Source organism: Octopus sinensis, linkage group LG4 (assembly GCF_006345805.1).
Source record: "Octopus sinensis linkage group LG4, ASM634580v1, whole genome shotgun sequence".
Classification (NCBI taxonomy): Eukaryota; Metazoa; Mollusca; class Cephalopoda; order Octopoda; family Octopodidae; genus Octopus; species Octopus sinensis.
Window position 1 is genome coordinate 65246052 of NC_043000.1, and position 13298 is coordinate 65259349.

Here is a 13298-nt window from a genome sequence, read left to right on the forward strand (position 1 = left end):
GAGCCGGTGACAGCAGTGGTGTTGGTGATGAAGGGGCAGGTGTTGCAGCGGGATCTAGAGCACGGGAATGATCCGTGTGGGGCTGAGGGGGAAGGAGAGAGGGTGCTATGGACCAGGAGGGCGCGTAGATTCCGGGCTCATATATATATATATATATATGTAAGTAAATAAATGGAGTTGAACGAAGATGTTATTAAAATTCTTTTACTTTCGACATATGTTTCAAAGACAACATTGGTTATATTCCAAAGGAATAAACGGTGTAAAATGCAATCTTCTCATCAGGAAAGAAAGTGAGCCTATCTCAACAAGACATTATAACAATTACGATAACTGCCTAAATGATAAACAGAACGTTATTAAGTATTTAAAAAAAACGTTAGTAGATTCAACGTCAAGGGGAGATACTAGAGAGAGAAGGGTTAAAGAAATAATAAGTAGAGAACAAATAAAGAGGGATACGTTGGTTGAACAAATGTTCAAAGGCTTAGAAGTAGAATTCTCCATTGAAGTAAAGTGCAAGTTAAACTAACTGTTAAAACTATAAAGGCTGGCAAAATCACTTATATGAGCTAAAGGTATGTTTCTGCCAGTGTTTACATTTGTAAGATCGCTCTATAAGTGTGTTAACAAGGTGATTCTTAGAAAAGAGAATATGGAAGAGTTCAGAGTTGCAAATGTTACAAAATCCCTTACCTTTATCGCAAGGAAAAGATATGGACAGGATGAACCAATCTAACTTAAAATCTTTATTGTTGTCTTTAAGATGCCAAACCAATTTACTTAGCCCTGTGCTATGGCGTTTACTGCTATCCCTAAATGATGTATAATGATTGGAAATTCTCTTAGATAACTGGGAAGAGGATGCACCTATGTAGAAGTAGACATCGTTACCGCAAGAAACTTTACACTGGTATATAGAATTCTTGATTTTAGAATTATTAGACATAAATTTAATTCTGTTGGGGTTGTCCTCAGAGACCAAAACCATGGTTTTATTGCTATCATTAATATGAAGAGGTCACTTCATCCGTGTTACTGCGTGAATTTTGCTACCCTGGTAACTGTTTATTGAATTATTGAATTTTCCATCTTAACGGTAAACAAAGGATAATTCATTCATCCATTTATATATATATATATATATATATATATATATATATATATATATATATATATATATATATAGAGAGAGAGAGAGAGAGAGAGAGAGAGAGAGAGAGAGAGAGAGATAATATTAAAATTATCAAAATTAATACCTTCAATTCTTATTCTAAATCATGTACTTTACATTATATAGACTACGCGCGTTTCATGACAACAAATTCCTCAATATTGCTGAAATAGAAGGTCTCGAAGTACAATACCATATTAAAACGATTATATTGCCAATCTTCAGGTCCAGATTATATGAACTTATTTTGTTATTTACATCCTATATAAAGACATGACAAACTAAAATTATATAACTTTAGTTTGTCATGATATATAATTTAGTTATGTAATTTTTAGTTTGTCAGTTATATAATTGCTTACAAGAATAAATTCTGGGGTCGATTTGTTCGACTAAAGGTGGTGCCCCAGCATGGCTGCAGTCACATGACTGAAACAATTAAAATAATAAAAAAACTATGCCATTTTTATCTCTAGCAACGCTGGATATCTCTGCTAGTATATATATATATATAATATATATATATATATATATATATATATAAACATATCATTTATACATAATCAATATATACATATAGCATAAACATATCACCATACACAAACCCTAATATCAATTCTAGATAGCATAACTTACCCTATACCAAGCTGTGGATGTTGTAGTGGTTTATGCAGGCCTAGCGTGGACTCAATCCGCGATCGACAAATTTCGCTTAACTGTTCAACAGCGCTTTTCTCACGGTAAAACAATAGTTTTTCTGTGAGTGACAGCAGTTACATTTGCCAGATGCCTTCGATCAGCAAAATAATGTCTTTGCCACTTGACCCTTCTAACCTCTTCTAAGCCACCAAACGTTAGAATTGAGATAATAGGTACACCAACGAAATCTATTGTTCTCGACAATATGTCTATCCTTCTAGCTGGTTTTGGATAGTTATAAATACTAGAATTTGGTACGGCAAAATCAATTAGAGAGAGCGACCATCAGTTAGTGAACAGAGCACAACTAGAGTCATGGCCACAATCAGGCAGTGACTAAAGACAATCGGGCAGAAGGAGAAAGAAGGTTACAATCAGCGACTTCAGACAACTTCCCTCGACTCTCTCACTCTCACTAGCTCACTTTCTTTTCTCTAGAACTTTACTCCATCTCTATCTGTAGGTTACTACTACACAATGACGAAAACACCAACTATACAAGAAGTTAACTTCCTTTATCTCGCATGCCCTTCCACTTATATTATATCACACTCCTGCCTGTTGAGGCATGGTATTATATCAAGTAACGGTAAATAAATATTTCTTTATAACTTCGAACACTGTTCTTCGCCCATCTTACAAATCTGCAACAGCAACCACCGTTACAATCGCTAACTGCCAACTCCAAACTATATCATAATACCAACCGTTACAATGTGCTATAAAATGCCTCGCGGAAAAAAATGGTCACAATGCATTATTTATATTATTTATATTTGACAGATGTTTGTCATCACGAGCATATGGCGTAGTGTTAAACTTGCAATTTTTATGAAATTGTTTTCATGGTTAAAAAATGTGAAAAACGCATCATATTGCTGGAATATCTTTTATTGAAACTGATAACATCAATGTGAGGAATGAGCATGGCGCTGACTAAGTATTTCAAGCAGTTCATCTGAGTGACCTTGTCTTTCGCATGCCAACCTCCATTCGACCTCTTGGCTATCATCGACCCCCTGTAATTCCTCGTCGACCCCTAAGGAGTCGCTCGAACCCCCTTTGGTGACCCCTGGTATAAATGAATATTGGGAAGACGGAGGTGGAGAAAAATTTAAGCGCTCATGGCTTGTTTGTTCTCTTAAGAAGACAGCATCTTTTGTTGCCCGCTACTTTCACGAAATACGAATCAGTCTTTTTAACCCATTTTATCCCAATGTCTACGACTATAAGCCTTGCATATTATTTACCACAGATCAGATTATTGTCAACCAACAGGCTTAAATTGAGTGATACACACTTACAAAGAGCTATTCGAATCATTTTTGGCAGAAAATCAGACTATTGTAGTCATTTGAATATTTTCTTGTTTGGTTGCAAACTTGAAAAAAATAAAAATCACGAAAACACTAAAAGTATTATCCTTTTGTTGCAAAACTATTTTTATAAACATTTATTTTTGTTATGTGGTGGAGTAAAATCAATAGATTTGATCAAGGTTACAACACATACATAATTGTAATTCTTCCATTTTTGACTCCGCATCGTCCCAATGTCTAGAAATGTAAAACTTTCGAGAAAATAGGGACCCTTTAATTAAATGAAGTTGAAATTTCACCAATATCTAAGTTTCATAAAAACAGATTTGAGCGCCTAATTTCGCAGGTTTTGATACATTCCTTCTACCCTTGGGATAATAAGAGTTAATCAGAAGAAGAAAGTGTATTCGATCTCTGGGAAACATACGGAAAGCTTAGCACTGATGAAAAGGTTTAAAAAAATATCATTGTTGCTGCTTCACATAGTGGAAAGTAATAAAAAGAAATTTATTGAAAAATAAAGGGATTATTGACATAAACCTTTTAACTCAAAACAAGATCGGATTAGAATTTCTTCACAAAATTCTCCGTTGTATAACATATTTAGTATATGTTGGTATACGTTGGTAGAAAGAGGAACTGTGTGTGTGTGTGTGTGTGTGTGTACGTGCGCGCGTGCATGCGTGTGTGTGTGTATGCGTGTGTGATTGTGTGTTTGTACAATGCTTGTCCTCATCTACTACCTCTTGTCAACTGGTGGAATAGGTAGAGACCAATATAATTAGTAGTACCAGATTAAACCAGGGGTTCTCAACCATTTTTTTTTATCTGTGGATCCCTTTGGTTACTATTTTATCTTGGCGGACCCCCACAGTCAAACAATGCTTAAAAGCTAGATTTATAGAAACTTCTTTTAAAATTCCTATTTTGTTTTTTCACACACTCCCTTATGTAAAATATCAGAAAGAAACCGAGCTGTTTCTTGCAATATATATATAAATACATACATTTAAAGCAAAATTTTTTTCAAGGGCCCTTATAATACTACTGTGGGTCACCAATTTTCTAATTTATTGTGTGGACCCCGAAAAATCTCATATGGACCCTGATTGAGTGAGTACCACTGGACTAAACCCTTCAAGGCGGTGACCTAGCATGGCCGCAGTCTAATAACTGAGACAAGTAAAAGATTAAAGATAAAAGATAAAATATAAAAACATAAAAGTTACATTAGCTGATTATTGTTTTAATCATTAAATATGCTTGCAACTAATAAAGTTCATGCGTTTCATTTGATTTCTATTGTATCCGTGATGTTAATTGCATTACATTTCTCGCTGCATTATAATTTTTTGTCTTCAGCGTACAAACACAGTGAACTACTAAATTATCTGAATGTCACTAAACAGCATTTGTTCCTATCCAATTAATTTTTTAGATAACTGCTGGTTTTATGAAGTAAAACCCAAAGGTTTTATTTTTTCTTTTCATGTATATATATATATATATATATATATATATATATATATATATATATATATATATATAATATATATATATATATACATACATATTCTAGGCAAGAATTTTATAACTGAAATTTTTTTTATCTATTGAAACGGTTGGTGTCTCTAGTTCTGTGTGCATGTATAAGTATTTATTAATGTGTTGGTACGTATGAATAGAAGCAACTATTGAAACATATCATATCACATAACACGAAATAAAACAAAAAAAAACAAAAGCAAGAAAGAAAAATAACTCGTCAATAATAAAATTATTTTATGTTGGAATACCAAAATAATTATTGATAGTAAAACGCAGAGTACATTAAAACAGACACACATACACACACAAACACACGCAAACACATACACACGTATACTCACACAAACATATATACGCACCCGCACACAGACACTCACACACATTCAAAGACACAAACACACACACACACACACACGCACATACACGCACACAGACATATACGCCAATGCACACAAACACACACACATGTATATACATACGCGCACGCAGTCACACGCACACACACCTATAAACACACAGAAACACACACACACGCCTATAAACACACACATACAAACACTTCCCCCCCCCCACACACACACACACACATGCACACATACATATACACAGAAAAACACACAGAACCATGCATGCACTTATAGACATGTACATAAAACCAAAAACTCATACACTCTTGCACACACGCAAAACACACACACACACACACACACACATACACACACCAGCAGACAATGCACCCCAGTAATAAACTAATACCAGACACTTCGACCAAACCATTTCCGGGTGGTGAAAGAAACATGATACTAACAGTCAGAAAGTTTTTAATTCCGGTAATAACAAAGAAGAAACGAAAACAACAGCGTTCCCACGATTCTTGCAATAATGAAGAAGGCAATAATAACTGTCATTAATATAATTCCATCCAGAAAATAAGACCGGGTAGAAGAGCTTTGGAACGCCGATGGAGCTGGTAGATTTATTGTTTTAGATATAATATAATTTTAAATAATATAAGAAGGTAAAAAAGAATTGAAGGAAAAATAATTGCTTCGATTAAAAAGTTACTACTGGGACGAAACATAATCGTTATTGAGCGGGAGGTCGATGAATTCGGTCTGCATTCATTATCCTATAGCCTTAGTTCGAGCCGATTATAGTTACAAGGGATCTTGACGCGGCTGGCTTCCCGTCTCAACTGGAGCCAGTAAGTCTCCACCACAGGGACGGTAAGCACCCCGACGGAATAACCCTTTTCCTATTCTTATTTCTTTATTGCTCACAAGGGGCTAAACATATGGGGGACAAACAAGTACAGACAAAGGAATTAAGTCGATTACATCGACCCCAGTGTGTAACTGGTACTTAATTATCGACCCGATAAATTAAGTAGCAGTTACGCACTGATGCATAACTGGTACTTAATTTATCGACCCCGAAAGGATGAAAGGCAAAGTCGACCTCGGCGGAATTTGAACTCAGAACGTAACGGCAGACGAAATACCGGTGAGCATTTCGTCCGGCGTGCTAACGTTTCTGCCACCTCGCCGCCTTATCCTTTTCCTATTCTAGGGAGGCAGATCCCTAATCTGAGACGCAACCGTACAGTGACTCGTTCTTCAGCTTCATCCTTGGTGCATCAGCTGCAAACCCGGGTGTCGCCATCCGTAATGCAGAAGAGAGAAAAATCAATAAATACAGTGGCCTCACCGGCCGTTATGAGTTAGTGCCGGTCGCTGTCGAGACGTCAGATGTTCTCGAACCCCGTGCTACCGATTTCCTCTGCAGAATCGGGACAACGGCAGCTCGTCTGAGAAATGAGCCCTACGACGTGGAGAAATGAGACTGGCGATGCTGCAGCAGCGAATGTCGCTGGCTATTCTCCGCAGCTGCCCGTTCTTCGCAGCCATCGTGGTCACTTCCGTGGGGCGCAGTGGAGCACACCATTTGTTTTGGGGATGTATGGTCATTGTCCCACCCTCTCTACCTTCTGTAGGTATCCCCCCACCTTCTTTTCGTTTATTTTAACTTTTTCACTTTCTTCTGTTTCTTTCTATTCAAATGTTATCACTTAATAAAGGAAAAAGTAATAAAAATTGTGATCAGTATAAAAAAAGGGAAAATATCTTCTTCGTACACGTTCACAGTCAAACATACACACAAAAACACACACAACACACACACACAGCGCACGCACACATTCACATATACGCACACACAGTCACACATATACGCACACACATTCAATGACACATAATCACACGCAAACGCAGAAATGCACGTACATATATGCACACATACACACAAACACATACACACACACAATCAGCCAAGATCAGAATAAAATTGAAGATTCAGATGTAACAATTTTTTCAAAAATTATATCATAAATGTATGATGTAATGATATAAAAATAGTTACTACCGAACCTCAAGTTTTATTCCGATCTTGAATAAACGCTCTGTAAACATTGTAATTTATTGTACTATATATAACACCGAAGAAAAATCAAAGAACAAACTATTTGATATCTAATTGGAAGTTGGACATATATGGAATTCCATGGGATTGTAAGTAAAGGTCTACGGTAATGCAGTCTCGTTTGAAATAACTTTTCAACACACACACATACACACACAAACACACGTGTGTGTATGTATGTATGTATGTATGTATGTATGTATGTATGTATGTATGTATGTATGCATGTATGTATGTATGTATGCATGTATGTATGTATGTATGTATGTATGTATGCATGCATGCATGTATGTATGTATGTATGTATGTATGTATGTATGTATGTATGTATGTATGTAATGTATGTATGTATGTATGTATGTATGCATGTATGTATGTATGTATGTATGTATGTATGTATGAATGCATGTATGTATGTATGCATGTATGTATGTATGTATGTATATATGTATGTATGTATGTATGTATGAATGCATGTATGTATGTATGTATGTATGTATGCATGTATGTAATGTATGAATGCATGTATGTATGTATGAATGCATGTATGTATGTATGTATGTCCGAGTGGCTTAATGGTTGGGATATTCGGCTCACGGTCGTAAGGTCGTGAGTTCAATTCCCGGCGACGCGTTGTGTCCTTGAGCAAGGCACTTTAATTTCACGTTGCTCCAGTCCACTCGGCTGGCAAAAATGAGTTGTACCTGTATTTCAAAGGGTCAGCCTTGTCACACCCTGTGTCACGCTGAGTCTCCCTAAGAACTGCGTTAAGAGTACATGAGTCTGTGGAATGCTCAACCACTTCCACGTTATTTTCACGAGAAGGCTGTTCCGTTGATTGTATCACCTGGGACCCTCGTCGTAATCGACGGAGTGCTTCTTTATGTATGTATGTATGTATGTATGTATGTATGTATGTATGTATGTGAATCTTTTCTTATTTCTTTACTGCCCACAAGGGGATACACACAGAGGGGACAAACAAAGACAGACAAATAGATTAAGTCGATTATATTGACCCCAGTGCGTAACTGGTACTTATTTAATCGACCCCGAAAGGATGAAAGGCAATGTCGACCTCAGCGGAATTTGAACTCTGAACGTTACAGCAGACGAAATACCTAATTCTTTACTACCCACAAGGCGCTAAACACAGAGGAGACAAACAAGGACATACAAACGGATTAAGTCGATTACATCGCCCTCAGTGCGTAACTAGTACTTATTTAATCGACCCCGAAAGGATGAAAGGCAAAGTCGACCTCGACGGAATTTGAACTCAGAACGTAACGGCAGACGAAATACCGCTAGGCATTTCGCCTGGCGTGCTAACGTTTCTGCCAGCTCGCCGCAGAAACGTTGGCATCTTGAATGTGAATCTTTTCTGTTACTGTCACAATTTTTGAAATTTTGAAGGTACGAGGGGCGTTTAATAAGTAATGCCCCTGACCCACTTCCCATAGCAGTAGCACAACGACACTTGGCACAGTTATTAGTCTTTTCCTACATAGGAACTACCCAGAGTTAAGCATTTCTCCCATCGTTTGATACAGCTCTGGAGACCGTTTTTGTAGAAGACCCCAGCTTGGTCCTCCAACCACGACGTGACTTCAGAAATCAAGGCTGCATCATCTGGGAAACGCTTTCCTTTCAAAATCAACTTCATGGCTGGGAAGAGGTAAAAATCAGAGGGTGCAAGGAGAGGAGTTCATAGCTGCACGCCTGTGCTTCTGATCTGGCGACACGCGAGTTGTGGACCGGAGCGTTGTCCTGCAGGAGGAGGATGCCTTTGCTGATCTTGCCCCGCCTCTTGATTTTGATAGCTTCTCTTAATTTCCTCAAAAGTGAAGCATAATAGGCTCCTGTAATTGTGGTACCCTTTGCCAGGAAATCTGTCATCACTACTCCGTCCTGGTCCCAGAAGACTGTGAGCATAACCTTGTCAGCGGAGGGCTGCACCCTTGCCTTCTTTGGAGGAGGTGAGTCACGGTGCTTTCACTGCATTGACTGGGCTTTGGTCTATGGATCATAGTGATGGACCCAGGTTTTATCCTGTGTGATCAGTCTTTTGAAAAATTTTGACTCATCTTCTTGGCACATCTCCAAATTCATCCTCGATCACTCAACGCGTTCTTGCTTCTGGAAAGGTGTGAGCAACCTGGAAATCCATCTGGCAGACACCTTTTGCATATGCAAATGGTCATGAATGATAGTTTCCACAGACCCGGTACTAATCTTGACCTTATGGGCTATTTGGCGAATAGTTATGCGTTGACCTTCCAAAATGGCAGCCTCAACTTGACGGACAGACGTCTCATCAACGGCAGAAGGGGGCGACCAGATCTGGGAGCTGTTTCCACAGAGTTCCGACTATGTTTGAATTCACAATGCCAGCGTTTTACAAGGTCATATGATGGGGCATCTTCACCATAAGTTACTTTCATTTCATCAAAAGTCTCCCGTGGTGTGCGTCCTTTCAAATACAAAACCCGGATCGTTGCTCGACACTCAACAGGCTCCATTTCACACTTGACTCAGTTCAAACACCTGTAAATCAGAAACCACAATTAGTTCAGAGCTGTAATCTATAGAGGTATAAATAAGTGCACATGCAAAATTTCAGCTAGATCAAACAACTGCAAGTGGGTCAGGGGCATTACTTATTGAACGCCCCTCGTAAGTAAAAATTTTCAAATTTGGTATACTGATGTAATTTTTCACGCTGACTCTGATTTTGTTATTCACTTGTTCAAGAAAAAAAACTGGTAAAAAATGTTTACAGAGGTTTAAAATTTGATAATTTTTACCCAATCAGGAAATAGGATTTGAAAGGTGGCATTTCGTGCGTGATAACTGTCTATCACAACAGTATTACGACAAACTTTTAATGAAAGCAAAACATTACGACATCAGAATCCTCAATAACTTTTTTTTTGTGTGAAAAATTAAAAAAATAAATTGAGATACATTCTCGGAGTTTTTCCTCAAACAAATTACAATTTTTGTACTTTCTGCGCCACATAAACTTGTCAATATATATATATATATATATATATATATATATATATATATATATATATATATATATATATAAGGTAAAGACAATACACATGGTTGTGTTTTCAGGGAGACTATATCTTGGGTTGTTACCATGGAAACAGGCACCAATATGTCTTTGGCTTTCTATTGGCTAAAATTACCTAAAATTTGCAAACTTTAAAAGCTATTAACATTTTATTTATTTATCTATTGCAAAAATGAATTTCATTTCCATAATTAGCATACAAAACTATATCAGTATACCAAATTTGAAAACAATTGAGACAAAATTAAAAGAACTAAAACTTGTGACACCAACAGAAAAAGTCTCATAATATGTATATAATGCAAGTGCACTCTGCAGACTGCGAAATAAAGTTTTAAAATTTATTCTTTCTGTGCGACCCGGCGGTTAGGAATCCCTGCTGTAGCAAATTAGATTCCTTACAGAAAATTTCCAACTTTTTTTCCAGCTGTTCTGCATATGTTCATGGCCCCAGGCTCAGTTTCTGATCCATGCGGTGTGAGGTGGGGGACAAGAAAAATGTGTAAGTCTGCAATTTCGATACATGTATGGGAAACTTATTTAGTTTGTGTTCTGAATATTGTGTTCTGAATATTAGTGCATTTAAGTACGCTCATTAAATGCTTGCGAAAAAGGCACAAAATACCTAAATGGTGTGTCTTCATTGGCCTTGTATGTTTAGTTCAGAGAATAACTGTATTTCTTTGTCTTGCTTGGACCAGTGTTTCTATATTTATTCATGTTAATCTGTGCTGAAACACTGCACAAAGTGGGACTGTCTCGTTAAAATATGCAATCACAATTGTGTTTATTTGATCTGGTGGATGTATGTTTTTCCGCGTTGGCAGCTTATGGACGTTGGTTTTGAAACATAGTGGTTGGATGCTGCTTAGAGATCGGCCAAGACGACTTAGTTCTTGTCCGCTGAAAATAAGTACCAACCAACTTCTGGTGCAGAGCTTTCGCTATCCAACCGTCGCATCATATTCCTCTGTGTCAAACAGGAAAGGGCCGAGATGATGTCTATGTCAGTTTTTGATTATATATGCACCTAAAACAACTATCAAAAGCATGGTACAATATACCAGGTCATACTTGTCTGCGAGTGACGGCTAAGAGTAGTGTCTATCGACTAATCAATGACTAACATCGCTTTTTTTTTTGTCTTGTTCAGCTCTTTCATTCTAAATTGATTAACATGAACTTAAATATTGTTAAATATTTAAATATTTTAACATCAACTTAACTTTTTTTCCCACATGAATAACGTCCCATTCTTTTAATATTTTTCATTGGCACAAATCCAGAAACTCATAAGCAGTGGAGTATAATCGATGAAATCAATTATATTACTGCTATATATTTTTTATCAGCCCCCTCAGACAGACAGACAGACAGACAGACAGACAGACAGAGACAAAGACGGAGAGAAATGGCTTTGTTATTTGACTGGTTGTTTATTTATCGACTCTGACTGTGAAAAACAAGACAAAATCGGCTTTAGCAGAATTTAAACTTAGAGCGCATGACAGCCAGAACGAATATCGCCAGGCTTCTAATCCAACGCTTTTACTAACTCCGACTTCCCCAACGGGACGAAAGGCAAAGCTTATCTCAGCGGGGCTTGGAACTTAAAACATTAATAAACGTAACTAAATCTTTTAAACCACAACTTTGCTGATGCAGCTGTTCAATAAATATATTACAACACTAAACCCATTTTATTTATTATAGGAGAGACTTAGAAAAAATGCTAGAGTAGGAAAATGGCACTGTTAAGATCTTTGATTAAACTGATAAGAAGTTTGCTTCCCAACCGCATGACTCTGGGTTCAGTCCCACTTCGTAGCACCTTGAGTAAGCGTCTTCTACTATAGCCTCGGGCCGACCAAAGCATTATGAGTGGATTTGGTAGACGGAAACTGATAAGAAGTGTGTGTGTGTGGTGTGTGTGTGTGTGTGTGTGTGTGTGTGTGTGTGTGTGTGTGTGTTTGCTTCTGTTTGTGTCTGTGTCCGTCACCCAGTACCGCTTGACAACCGGTATTGGTGTGTTTACGTTCTCATAACACAGAGGTTCAGCAAAAAATGCCTATAGAATAAGTACCAGGCTTAACAAACAATAAGTACTAGGGTCGACTTATTCAACTGAAAATTCTTCCGGACTGTGCCCCAGCATAGCCACAGTCTAATGACTGAAAATAGTAAAATATTAAGGATTAAAGATTAAAATAGGAATAAATATATATTTTAGCGTTAAGATTTAAAACTTAGTTCAATGCACTGCTCTTTGGCTTAAGAGCTAAATGATCGTAATTTTGCTGTAAAATACTGGCAAGCAAATATCATTCATGAGACATCCCAGCGTCTGAATGCATTTCACAGCAAATTGGAAAGGTCTAAATTTAATTTACATGAGATGGAAAAAAGGAGATTAACGTAGATCAAATTGTTAGTTTTTATGTTGCTTCTGGATGTGGTATGTAATTTTATTTCGGAAGAGAGCGCAATGAGATTGCTGCAAATGGAATGTTGCGTATTTGAGAAGGGTTGTTTTTATGAGTATCAAATGCCCTTCAAGACTCTGGACCCCTATTATAATCGTTCTAAATTCACAAAGATGAAAAAAGTAAAAGAATAAGCGCAAAAGGTTATATATAACTCGTATATTGAGGCATTACTGTATATGTGTGCGCGCGTGCGTACATGTGTGTATATGTGCGTGTGTACGTGTGTGTAATGCACGCGCGTGCATGTGTGCATGTGAGTGTGTGTGTGTTGTTCCCGTCATTAGACTGAGTCCATACTGGAGTACTGTCTTCAGGGTTTAGACAAACAAATCGACCGAAGAATTAATTTTCCTGAAGTCTGGTACTTATTGTATCAGCCACTTTTTTTATCGAACTATTGTTTCGGGGGACGTAAACAAACCAACACTTGTTGTCAAGTTGTAGAGGAGGACAGACAGAAACATAGACATACGCATACGCTCTCTCTCTCTCTCTCTCTCTCTCTCACA